The 13,700-nt window shown below is 36.8% G+C and overlaps 1 protein-coding gene and 1 long non-coding RNA gene across 7 annotated transcripts in view; both read left to right on the forward strand.

The window, feature by feature from the left end:
- The window catches only part of NEBL (nebulette), a 238,228-nt gene that overhangs the window by 121,008 nt on the left and 103,520 nt on the right, over positions 1–13,700 (forward strand). The gene's annotated exons all lie outside the window — the stretch shown is intronic.
- Positions 1–13,700, forward strand: part of LOC128085433 (uncharacterized) — a 40,789-nt gene that overhangs the window by 11,138 nt on the left and 15,951 nt on the right. For 3 of the 5 annotated variants that reach the window (XR_008208967.1, XR_008208968.1, XR_008208971.1), the window contains one exon: positions 5,171–5,594. The exons of the other annotated variants lie outside the window; for them this stretch is intronic. This is a non-coding gene — a long non-coding RNA (uncharacterized LOC128085433). Of the gene's footprint in view, positions 1–5,170; positions 5,595–13,700 lie in introns of those variants that run through there. 5 annotated transcript variants of the gene reach the window in all.

A 13,700-nucleotide genomic window follows, 5' to 3' on the forward strand; every position in this document is an offset into this window, starting at 1 on the left:
AATAGGGTAACAGTTCCCAATTTCCAGAAAATGAGTAGGTATATGGTTGAGAAGAATAGTGGGGTTGGTGTGAGTTTTGGCACAACAGGTTTGATCTTTGAGGAAGAAGGAAGATTGGAATATGAGGAAGCTTTGGTAAGATCCACCGTGTACATCAGGGCAAGATATAAGTGTCTTCAGGGCTGTTACTCAGTGTACTGAGCAGAGCTGGAGCCATTTGGTAGCACTGTTCCTACTGGCACCACTAATAGGAAATTAAGGAGTCAGGGAACCTGAGAAGGTGTATCCAGCTCACCTCATGTTTTCTTGTCTGCTCAGCAGGAAGACTTGCTCTGATGTGGGCTGGGTTACCCTTGTCTTCAGTGCTGTGAGCACAAGGGAAATGACCAAAAGGTTTCTTTACCTGTACAGAGAGGGCTGTAGATATAAGCAGGGCAAGAGCAGCAGGCATGGAATGAGGTCACTTGTTTGGCATTACCTTTTGTTTAACATTCCTTTCTGTGCAGCATGTGGTTCTGGCTCAGATAATAGCTGGCAAGCTGTCTTGAGTTGAGAAATTATTAGCAGTTGGGTTCCTTTTCATCAGAAAATTACGAGTTTATGGTGGAAAGGCTTAAAAAAGCTTGGTGGTGATAGAAAATTTTGCAGAATTATTGGCTCTGAAGATTATGGCAAAAGATATGAAAGGCTCAGTGTTGAGGGATTGAAGATTAAACAATTGGTGTGTCTCAAAAAGGGGTAGCTACTGAGAAATCACAAAAGAAAATTAAACTTTCTGTATGAACAAAAAGCCAAGTGGGATATGCATATGAAGTAACAGGTAGCATGGAACAGGAAAGGAGAATTTGATTCTTTACTCTGTCTTAAAAGGTAAGAGTGAGGAATGTGGAGAGTAATTTTCAGGCATTGTGTTTGAAAGAAAAACATGACTTCTCTCATGACATCTGATTTCTCTTCTGGTCTTTCCATTACTTTCTGTTATGGACTGGAAAGCCTTTTTGAGCCCTGAACGACAGTTTTTTGAAGAGATGACTGAGATGCAAATGTAACTGGGATATGACAGATAGTCCTTTCCTATGTAGATCTTATTGGTGTTATTTTTTGAGTGTTATTAAGGTATTTGGAAACTAGCCAAGACATAGTAAGACTGGGTGGAGGTGAAGGCTGCTAGGTATTTAAAGGTATTAAGAGCCTTTTAAAGCAAAGAATAACCATCAGTGTTCTCACACAGCCACTTCAGTTAACTGATCAGATATTCAAGAGTAAGATGGCATTTTAGCTTTGTCTGGAAGTGTGATTTTCAAGTGTATTCCCTAATTAGAGCATACAAAATGGAGCAATTACAACTGAAACTAAACTGAGTGATACGCTCTAGCTGTTAGAGCATATATAGTCCCTCAGACCAGACTTGAGGAATTCCATAGCTACTCCCATCTCCCATAGAATATGGAGTTTATGCACTCAGCACCAACTGTTTTATTCTACGTCTGCCCCTTTTATGCTGCAATACTTGCTAATGAAAACATTTCTTATGTTATCCTAGCTAGGAACTAGTTGTCACTTCAGTGCTGCATTCCTGTTGGACTCTAAAGTGATACTGACTATAACTACAGGCTTTAAAATTCAGAAAGTGAAAGGGTGGAAGAACTGGATCCTGAAAATCAGATTGTTGCATGACCTCTGTTTGCCCTTTCAAGGGGTCACTGAGGCTTGTCTGGACTGTGCAGTAAACTTGTAATTTATGTTTGTGGAGAATGTCAGGAAGAAGATTCATGTCTGGATGTGCAGGTGCTCCATTAAGATTTAGAAAGACATGAATTGATTAGGTGGTTATTGCCACATGCAAAATTAGCCTGGTCAGAGACCCCTAACAAGGAAGCTTGGTGCACAACTAGAGCACCAGACTGCAGCTGATAGAGCCTCAAAATGTTAATGGTATGTAACTCAGATAACTTTGGAAATGAATAGGTTTTTGCTCACACACCTCTGATATTCTAGGCCAAAACTTTTAGGGATGACATGCTGCATTAACTACATGTAAGAACTGACAGTATCTAATCAGGTTATATCTTATGCTGCTTGTTTGTTAGTTTCTCTTAGACGTGATTTAATGCAGGGGTCAACCAATACTACTTTGTACTAAGACTGCAGTACTTCTGGATTTGAGAAGTCTGCTATTTATTTCTATCTAACTTTGCTGATGACATTCCTTGTTACCTGTGGCAATTTGCATCACTTCTGGTTCCCTTTGTACATAATGTGGATAATGATACTGAGGGCCTTTAGGAAACTGTTTCAAGTTCTAATGACAGTGATGAAACAGATGATTAGTGTAGCTGCTGGTTGTTATTGTTTATATATGCAGATTTTGAGAGGCAGTACAAGAGTGGGTGTCTTGAGTCATCAGCTCTAGTTCTCTCTCTTGCAGGCAAGTATGTCATGCAAACTTCTTAACACATTTGCCAAACTCCAAATCCACCTTTTTTTTTTTTTTTAACATTGTTTTCTCACTTTGCTTAATGGAAGGTAAAAGCCACAGTCCAATTTCCACAATAAATTCATGGCAAGAATATGTCTATTCATATGCTAAAGCTGTCTTTTTTTTGCATGCCACATCTATCTCCCATACATACCTAGTGAGAGGTGCAATTCTCAGACTTTGCTATATGATGCTGAGCAAGTAAGCAGTCTTGATGTGCCCTTGCAGAAGTCTTGCTGTTCCACAAGGTCCCACTTCTGCCTTTTTTTATGGGAGCTCAACTCTTTTGAGCACAGAAAACCAGAATGATTTTCATAGTATTGTAAGAGAGATTTTAAATATACTTTGTCCTGATTCATTTTAGTGTTATATTTGCTTTTCCTTGTGGCCGTGGTGGTGTCACATAGTCATTGCATGGTTGTTCCAGATACACATACATGCCACTTTCCAACTATTAAATTTGTATCTTGCAATTTAAATGCTCCGAAGAACATATTTTTGTATTGAGTAATATTAAATCCTGACCTATTATTCCAGATATCACATTCAGTCATTTTTATCCCATGAAGTCCTAACTGTCTTGGCAGCTACTACCTCCTTCCTAGGCTTTTTATGTGGGTTTGAGCAACAGAGTACTTGATTCAGATTGGTGGTAAAAAATTTCTGGTAAAAAAAAAAAAAAAAATTGTGGTAAAAAAAAGTTCTTCTCAATGGAGTCACAAAAAACAAAACAAAACAAAAATGAGAGAGAGAGAAAAAAAATTATTCCTGAACAGAGACAAATATTATGTGCAGAGTGGTTCTATCAGTTCCCCAAATAAAAACGATTATTTGGACAAAAGCACTTTTCCTGATGTGAGCAGGGAGGATTTTGCTGGAATTAAAATGCTGAAAAACAAGTAACATTTTTAGATTAAGACAACCTCCAAACGATGTTCTTTATTTGGAAGGAAGATCGTCCATCCAGGTCGCTCCATCTCATTTCTCTCTTTTTGGTTCAGCTCTCTGGAAGCTGGGCTTGCTGTAACAATCTTGCTGTTGCTGCTGCTGTAAGTGAAAATCTATGGAGCTCAGCTTCTTGATATCAGAATATAAAAGTACTAAAATAGGAAAACAGCTTCTCAAGAACGGAAGCAAAGAAGTTCAGCTACTCATTGAATTTCTGGTAATTTATTCTTTTTTTCTGAGTTTGATTGTAGTTGTGATGCTTCACTAGTGAGTTTAAAGATATTAAAGGTATATTTTTGAGATGTTTGTGCTAAAAAGACTCAAAGCAGTACAACCGTATTGTCTCTTTTCCCATTCTGCAAGGTGAGCTGACAAGGATCCTAAAGCCTGCTAAATACATTCTTGTTTTTTTCCTTTTCAGTGTAAGCTACAAGCATAGAGTTCAGGCATTACAGAATTTGAATGGCTATATAATAGATTCCTTGAATAATGGGAAAGATGTTGGAAGTCTTAGGAGAACACAGAAAATACCAGTGGGAAGCTTTTTTTTGCAAAGATTTTCAGTCCTTCACTCAATATAACAAATGAATATTGAGAAAAAAAGATCATGCACAAATATAAGCTCTGTCAAATTTCCTGTTGGTTTCATACAACTTCCTATAAAGTGCAGGTACTTGTATTTTTTTCTTGATGTGAATACATGAAACTGTATAAAATTTTGAAGTCATAGAACTCGTTAAAATTCTGTCATTATTGATAATTATACTAATGGCCATGTAACTATGGACATTAATATAGTTCTTGCATTTGACCAGTTGTAGTAAGAACTTCCTGAAAACCTTTTGCTTTGAGAAGTCCTGACATTTCACAAATGCTTTTGCTGCAATGGCAGTGCCAATATACTGAGCCTTTCAGTTATTCATAATAAGCCTTTTTCTGTGCTCAGAATATGTGATATTCTATTGTTTCAGGTACTCATTTTGGATCTATGTTGTTATGCCTATGTATCTCCCACTGAAATAATTTTACTTAGCAAGCGTATTTTTCATGGAGAAGGAAGCAGGAAACAGGAGGAAGGGAAAGTGAGAAATCAGAGTAGTTAACACCCAGTTGGTAGGAGCCACAGCAGAAGTCAGATCTGAGTCCCTGTTTTGCCTGAAAAACTTGAACACAGGTCTTGCTATGTACATTATTCATTAAGTGAATTATTCAGTGAAGTTATTAATTAATTCTATACACATTTTTATGGAAATCACACAGAAGTTCTCAATTTTAGAGGTAAATAATGTGCTGAGCATCCTTTTCAGTCCTACTAGATAAACAGTCAGTTAAATTGGTCTGGATTCACATGCAGAATGTGAACATATGTCAGAGACACTTGGGTCTGATATATTAGCTGTAACTTAATGTGCTGGAAGTTGTTCCTGTAAACTACGGAGGCTCCATGGTCAGAAACTGGGTTTCAGGAACCTTCAGTGCTTCTTGGTTGCTCTCTCGGCTAGGAGATAGCCATTGTTGTTCATTTTTGTATAGAGTATTTTATCTTTCATTTTGTGGTTCAGCATTTGTGAAGGAGCAGAAATCCTGATGCTCTGGATCTGGTGGTTCCTCCCAGTTAGCCAGTACTCAATAGCTGTGTCATAATTGCTTGTGATCAGTATTTGTTCTTATAGGCTAGCACTCTGTAGAGTCCCAGTGAAGGACCACAGCTTGAAATCTCATTGTCTTCCATATCTTTTACAGTTGAGATCTGATATTTGACTATTCTACCAGACTGAAGTCACCCATCTCCTTGTCTTGTCCAACTCCACCACCTCCTGGAAAACACATTGAGCTTGTATGTGTCTTCTATTCTGCTGATACCTAGTAGAAGACAAGAAATCACAGCTTGTCCTCAAAGAGAAGCTGTTTTTTGTGATTTTAACTCTATCCAAACTATGGATGGGATATGGAATGATCTGGAAGGAAGTGGTGTAACTTCCTGCTGAGACCTGAACTGTGGATACCTATGGACAATTTTGCCAATGAGATGTACTGATGTGCCTGGAGCTGTAATACCTTTTTCTTTTACCTGGGCTTGTCCTCTGACAGCTCCATGAGTGGTGGCATTCCCCTGAGATTTTCTCCACCCATCTCAATGGTGTGGGATGTGTAAGGATGGAATTCATCTCATGTAAGTTTGTTATTTTCATTTAAAAAATACCATACAACTTATTAGCAGAATTTCATTCTTATTGGTCTAGTGAAGCAGTAAATCTGCATACTTGTTCCAAAGACTTTATTTGTCAGGGTGAAGGAGACCAAACCTCTTGGTAGGTCTCTGTGACCAGACCCAAATGCCCTGCCAGATTATCATTGTGAAGGGAAATCCTTTAGCTTTTGTGCAAGCCAGAATATGAGTGGACATTCTGATAGTCTTTTTGCTCCAACTTACCTTGTTGTACATTGCAGTGCATTGCTGAGTGGGGCCTAAGTTGTTTCATCTGCTGTGTTCATTTTGGCTATAATTTTTTTAGGGTCATATTAAAATTATATTTCAGTGACCTGGTAGTAATTTGAATCTGTTTGCCTTTGCTTTGTGCTGTAGCTATATTCTAGCAAATTATTCGTAATATTTACTATGGCAACTTCTTAACATTTTTAGATTTTCTTGCCTTGAAACATAAGGACTGTTGGATCGATGTACTAAAGTTTGTATCTTGCCTGACAATGGGAAACATGGTTCGCTTTATTCTATTGCAGTTAAGGATACTTCACTACACACAGACATATTTTTAATCACTAAACAAAGTTTATTTATGTGAGAGTCATTGTTCCAAAACGCCTTGGCAACTTACAGTCACTTACAGATAATAGCTTTCTGAATGCAAACTGAAAGTGGTGTTCTGAGTTATTGCTTACTGAAATGATGGTTTGTGAGTACTCCTTAATCTTTTAAAACCATATTTCTTATTAGTATCCTGACAGTCTTGTTCTTGCATATGGTTTTGCCAACATTTCTGCTTTGACTGTGCTTTCCTGCACAGATGTATTCCATACTTCTGCCTCATACATATGTAGCTTTGGCAGGTTGGTTAGAAATAGTCTTATGTCAGCATGAGGAAATCAAAGCTTTTTAAATGCTCCCTCCTCCCACCCCAATTTTCTGGCTCAGTCTATGTTCATTAAATTTTGCTGGAATTCTATTACTGAAAGGTAATATTAGATAATGATGATATTAATCCCCTTCTCTGCTGCTTTGTGGTGACCTGCTTGACAGAGTGTGAAAAAGGAGCTTTAATAAGTTAATGTTATTAATAAAAGTACTAATAGCCAAGTTGGTGTCTTGAAAAACAATTCAAAAAACACATATTTTCTTCTAGGAAGTCTTTTTTAATGTGGAGTCCACTAGCAGGTCATGTATGTCGAGCAAACAACAGATTAATTTTCCTTTGCAGAAAATTTCCTTTTAGCTTCGCTTTGAAAATGCACCTTAAGATTAAAGACATTGATAATGTGAGAGTTTTCTGGGTAGTGAGAAATCTGTGATATGTTTTCAAAAAGCACTATTCATTTTTGCCTATGAAAGTCCTTCGTGTCAGTATCTGCGCACAAAAATACCTCTCATGTAAACTGTTGAGTGGATTGTATGTAAGGCTGTGCAGAAGGGATGTGTGAACAAAGCATAATTCATCAATTTTTCTGTTGTAACTGTCTGCGTTCTTCCTTCTGACACTTTGTTTCCTTCTTAAAGGAAAATGAGGTCATTCAAGGTAAGCTAGTCCTAGATTGGAGGCATAGAGGATCTTACATTTTACAAAAGTAAGAAAAGTTAAGAAAGTTCCAGAGTAGCTTGTTTCTAATTTTTTTCTGGCTAATACAAAAAATATTTTAAAATTCATTAAAAATCTTTTGTATACTTCTAACCCATACAGCTCTTTGGAAGCAGATTTTAGTAGCCCATTTTAACCTAATTCAGGATAGTTTCTAAGTCTATCAGATGTCGAAATCTAACTGGCTGCTCAAGCCAGTCCCTTAGTCAGTATGGGTGAGCAGGCTATACCCTGTGAAAGCAAAAGAATTAACTGAGAATTTAACTGACTGATATATTTATACTTACGTGTAAGCAGACCAAGGGAGTAAGTAATGACTGAAACAAGTTTGTGATAATTGTAACTTATTCACAGTTAGTCAAGTGCAGAATATGAAGATTATAAAAAAAACCCACAACAACCATTATAATAGAGAGTATCTGAATAATGAAATTGAAAATGAGGTTAAAAGTGCACATAAATACATATATGTAGTTTATAAAATAGTGGCCTTGGACCTGATTATTATGCTGTCTAATGGCATCAACTCACTGCTTAATACATGTAAAAAAAAAAAGCAAATAAAATATTAGAAATAAATAGGAGAACAATAGAAAAGGAAAAGCTTCATTATACCTTTTGTCAAAATCCCATGTTCACCCATGGTTTGAATAACGTTTTTGACTTTGGCCTTCAAGTTAAAATTAATATGTAAATAAAAAAGATCAGGAAGGGCATCAAAATTGACCAAATTCATCGAGAAGAATGAATGAATCCAGTCTTAGGAAAAGTTTGAGAGTTTATAAAGGTGTTAAAGAACTATCTCTACAAAGTAAAGAAGATAGACGAGGAATGGCCGTGCTCCCTGTCTTCAAGTACAAGAACTAGGAACAAAGAAAACTAGTCAGAAGCACAAGACAAGCAAGAGGAATTGTTTCTTTGTGAAAAGTATTAAATGGTGGAATTTTTACAAGATGATCACATGATTGCAAGAAGTTTATATTAGATCAAGGACAGGGGAAGCATTTAGAAAAAATATCCATTGTGGAATGGGGCAAACCACACCAGGCTCAGGAAATACACCAGACTGAAAACTGTTGGAGTCAGGGAGAGTGTAAGCGGGGGAAGTATCGTATATTTCCCATGTCCTTACTGAGGCTCACTAATGTTTGCAGCTGTTCTTGAATAAAGGATACGAGGCCAAACGGACCTCTGGACTGAGGTAGTTCTAGACACTCTTAAATTCCTAATACAGTAACAGTGATAGAACATTCATATAATATATATGTTTAAAATATGAAATTTGAAACATTCATGTAAAAGATGGCAAGAAGCTGATACTGAATATAAATTCCTGTCAAAATAAGAAGCATGTAGAAAGGCAAAAGAGTCCATTATAAATGGCTAACAGATGTAAAAATAATGAAATTTTAAAAATAAATAATCATTATAAGATGTAGTTTTTAGCTATAACCAAGATAACTTCTGCCAATGTAATCTTATTTCAACGCAATGGAATGTGGTTTTAATGTGATCCTTTCCAATTTGTCCTTGCATTTTACATGTTGAATTTGTATTTGAAATCAGTAAAATCTTATTGATTCAATTTCTTTCTCTAATTTAGGTATTTTTTGAATTACATGTAGGAGATATAAAAAACTACAGTGTATTTGGAATGAAGCAGAAAGGCATGTCCATTCCCCTTCATAAAAGTACTTGGAACTAGACCACATGTGGCTGCTTGCTTAAAGAGATCCTCAGTAAGACCAATGCTGGGCGGAGGCAGAAGAATGTATTTACTGCATTGACTAATTGACTGCAGAGAATCAGGACTGATACTGGAATGTTGCGTCCATGTGCTGAGGTAGATTTGGAATCACTGTATTCCCCTTCTCTATTCCCCAGAATTCAAGGAAGGACAACATAAATTATCCTGGGGATTGGAAAAACAAGCTGTTTGAGTGCCAACTACTCATTCAACTGTGAAAAGGAAGTAGCTTTAGTATTATGTAGAGACATTTTAATAACGGAGAGATATCAGAAGTCTTGGACCTGATAACAGTCCTGAAGACAGTTAAATGCAGATAAGATTTTATCTGGAGGTGACATGGCTGAGATCAGATACCTTTACATACTACGGAGAGCAGACATCTTAAATGCAGTCTTATTTTGTCTTGCTCAGCTCAGCATCAAAGTAGTTCTGTATGAGACCTGCATTTTCTTCCACACATGTGAAAGGACTTGAGCAATTTTTAGATCTTTTCTGCAGAGAAAGACTGTAGATTCTCCTTGTTCTCTGCCTGACTGCTTTACAATCCTCAGACTTTGGGGCTCAAACTCAAGGGCTTTGGAATGCAAAATGCATTGTGAGAGAAAAGGGCAAGCAAGCTGCAAGCAGGGTGTACATCTGTATGAGAAAGACATGCTCTCATCTGTTGAAGGGAAGAGTTGCAACATCCTGATATTTTCCCCATTTCTACAGCGATCTTTTTTTCCTGTTGTCCTTCAGATGTTTTAGGTGTGCCTTCTACATGTGCACACTGTGAGTTGCAGGGTACAGAAAATGAGACTTTCTTCTGCTGAAGTAGCTTCCCTTGACTTGCTCTTTTACCACATACCTAACTTCCCCAGAGTATCTAGCCTTTAAAATGTCCAACTTGCTTTTCTTGTCAGTGCATACGCTTTGCTTTCATTTGTTTATAATCTTTGCTGACTGCAAGGCCCGAGAGAACTGGAGGAATAACATGCTGAAAGGCCTTCTCTACATAGACTGTTGTTGGGTCTTTCAGCACATAAATAATTAACTTCCTCCTTTGAAATTCTAGTGATTATGTAGGAGTTAAGCAAGGTGTAATGCATGATGAAGGGCTTTTACAGAGATGAGCAATGTCTGTGATGTTCAAGAGTTACAGTTTCTTAGGGTGTATTCAGTGAACCCAGCAGACTTGGGGCAACTGTAGGATTTGGAAAGGAACAGAAGTTAAGAAACTCCTCTTCAAAGTGACTGTTGTGCCCAGACTCACCGCTGATTGGTAACTGTGGATTTTTGTCCTGAGATCACTTTTGCTTTTTACTTTGCAATTGACTTTTAGTGTATTCACATACTTGTTCTGCTTGCTGAACAGGCAGGTGAGCTGGAATTTAGTTATGCCTTTTTGCTGCAAGTGGGAAAGTTGTTTTTATTAACCAGTATTGATGGAATTCCAGTGGATGTGTGTTGATTGTAATATATTGTTTATCATTTACATTCTGCTGCAAAGAATGATAGATTCAGTAGGGGTTTGCCTACACTTGCCTGGAGTTAGGGATGGAAAAAAACAAAATTTATAAAAATGAAACACTGGGTATTTTGTACATAGAAAGGAGGCTGGTGTCTGGCAAGAAAAATGTATTTCAGGCTGTGATTTGACAGTCATTTGGAGCTGATCTTCTGCTGTGTTGCTCTTTAAAGAGATTCTACAACTGTGTCTAGCATGACAGTGCAGACTATATTCCCATCTGTCCATGCTGGACGCGAGTACTTGTCATGTGGCAAGGTGAAAGGCCAGAATTGCTCTTTTAAGCGACGATAAATTTCTGAGTTGGTATAATTATACTGTGAAACTTCACCAGTATGTTTAGTACTAGATGGGAGGAGTAAGGAAACTAATAAGGTGGGTAGCAAAAGTACTTCTCATACAAATGACAGTGATTTAAGAGCCATCAGGCCAAAGTTTTCGCAGAGCTAATTCAATCAGCTTAAATTTCGTTTTAAGCTGTTATACTTGCTGTGTGCATGAAGAAAATTTCAGCAAGGGTGAGGCTGAAGATGATAATCTAGTCCCTGTCTGTAAGAGCCTGAGAGTAATGTGAGTTGCTCAGACAAATAATTAAAAGTTTTCAGCCTTTAGGGCTTCTCCACTCCTAATGTTCATCCCTGATTTTAATGTTGTGAGAAACTATGCTGGTGCATTGTGAGTTTTTGTTCAAGCTGTGACAAAAGTATGCTGCATCACAGACAGCTGAATTGATGCTGAATGAAAGAAATGTGCCCACTCAAAAAGGGACAGCAAATTCTCCTTAAATATTACCTGGGCCTTTTTCATTATTCTGTACCAAACCAAATATAGATCCTGCTTCATAGGAATGGTGAACCCCAAATGAGTTTTCCAGTGACTTGGAATGAGTGGCCTTTCTCCTGCAATGTTGAATCCTCAGCATGGAGCTACGGTTCTGATCTGTGCGCTGAGAGCACCCCCAAAGTAAGAGAAAGCTTTCAGTTTTGGGCCGTTCCTCAACTTCAGAGGGCATTATGATTTCCAAGCTTTGTAGTAGGGGTAATCAGTACAAAACACCCTTCTTCAGGGGTTTTAGGGCTGTACAGTATTTGAGGGTAGGGTTCTTCAGGCAGTTACACCTAGACATGCAAGAGTAGAGATAGGCCACCTATGAGGAAATTGTCCTCTGTAGCAAATCCATTGTGGATTTCAGAATGCTTCAGAGATACAAAATAAATTTTCCATACAATTCCTAGGTATTTATGTTCATAAAAAGAGAGAATCACAAATACTTAATGATTGCTCAGATTCACAGAAGAAGCTTCTATTATTGTTGAGAAGTTACTTTTCAGATACTGGCTTTATAATGTTACGTGTGTTAATTCATACCTTTATTCAGCTTGTCTTTAATGTTGGATTTTATAACATATTCTGTTATGTTTTCAGAAAACAGTTCAATTTTTCTGTCTGATTTTTTAAAACTATAATTATAAGAAAAAGATAAATTTTAGGCAAAAATGTCCCTGTCTTTTCACTTTTCATGAATGGTGAAATTAAAAAAGATGATGGGAATAGACAATTCATATCCTTCAGTTATAAAAGTAGAAATTTAAGAAAGAAGTTTGCTTCTTGGACTTTTGTGCCTGATGTGCTACAGGATAAAAATGCATTGCTAAATTGAACAGTTCAAGGGGCGTGGGATAATACAGGAACTGCATTAAACTTCTTAAGTTGTTAATCTGCAATTTCAGAGTGTTTTGATACAGAGAAAAATTGTCCTGTTATAATCTGTTTTTTTAAATAGATAATGGGTGCAATTCATTTTGTACAGACTTCATAATTTTGTTTTGGTATATGAATTGCCACTTTGTATATGCCTCTTGGCACTTTCATGCAAATTAGCTTTTCTTCAAATGTAGAGTGATTTTCAAAAGATTAGTGTTCAGAATAAGTGGATGAGTATTGAATCTGTACAATTAAAATGTCCTCCAGAAAGAGAGAGGAGGTGGTTTGAGTGTGTGTTAAGATACTGTAGTGAGTATACAACTCTCGCAATGGCAATAAATGCTTTTGTTGACCCACTGTTACCAGTTTATTTGCCTGTAGTGATACAGATTTTCCCTTAGAAAGCATTAAGACAATAATTTTTATGTAATTGGTATAAACATTGAGACTGATTGCTTTTTGTTTGTAATGTGAAGCATTTTCTCTTAAGAGACAAATGATTTGTTTATTGTGAGCTAGAATCATGCGTGTGCGTAGAGCTTTTCTTTTCTGCATAATCAGAGATTGTCTCTAATATCCCTGCTCATTGGCTCTCCATCTATTTCTTGCATAACTTTTCTGTGACTTGTGTATGATCTCCTTCTTGTTTAAGGAGAATGTGCGTTGTATTTCTAAAGGGACTCAAACCAGGTCTGCTTCTTTGTATGGAGCAATCTCGGTTTATTCAAACTATTAGGGACAATTTCTGGTAAACATAAATTATAGATTTGCATGTTTTTCCTCTAAGTTATATAGATAATTTGCATTTATCATTTCCTATTGCATGCAATTTTGATTATAGTGTTAAGCAGCTTCACTACTCCTTTGAAAAAATACATATGGGTGGACTTCATTGCTTTACTGTGAAAACTTTATTACTTTACACAATGGCAGATATTTACCTTTATGGAGTCTGTTACAAAACTGTAGCAAAAAAACTCCACTGTAAAAAAGCTGCAGGTACAGAAGCAGACATCTTGTGTAATTTGTATGATAAAATAATATTTTCCACCTTCCAAAGATAAAGTAGTAGCATACTGTAAGTTATTCTAAAGATGCTTGGGCTGTATTCTGTTCCTGTATTATTTTTAATATAATCATGGATATTTGGAAATCACTGTAATTAAAGGGAATATGATCTGTGCTGATATGTGAACTTGTATATAAGAGTATCAATTTATTCTGTATTCTGTTGTCAGTTGTAAAAATATCTAGGGATGGAAAAAGTTGTAATGAAGAACTCCAAGAAGAATTAGAACAATGAGTTCAATTTCCTCTTTATGAAACACAACATTTTTTTCAAAGAAAATACTGGAAAATTAATGGAAATAGATTAAGATTGCTGAAAAATGAGAGGACTTTGACAGAATTAAGTTTCTCTTGTTCTTACTCCAAGCAAAAGAAGCAGTAGTAATCAAAATGGACAGAATCAATTCATCCCCCTTCATCCACCATCCACCT

The sequence above is a fragment of the Tympanuchus pallidicinctus genome, unplaced genomic scaffold, assembly GCF_026119805.1.
Source record: "Tympanuchus pallidicinctus isolate F22 unplaced genomic scaffold, pur_lepc_1.0 scaffold3, whole genome shotgun sequence".
NCBI lineage: Eukaryota > Metazoa > Chordata > Aves > Galliformes > Phasianidae > Tympanuchus > Tympanuchus pallidicinctus.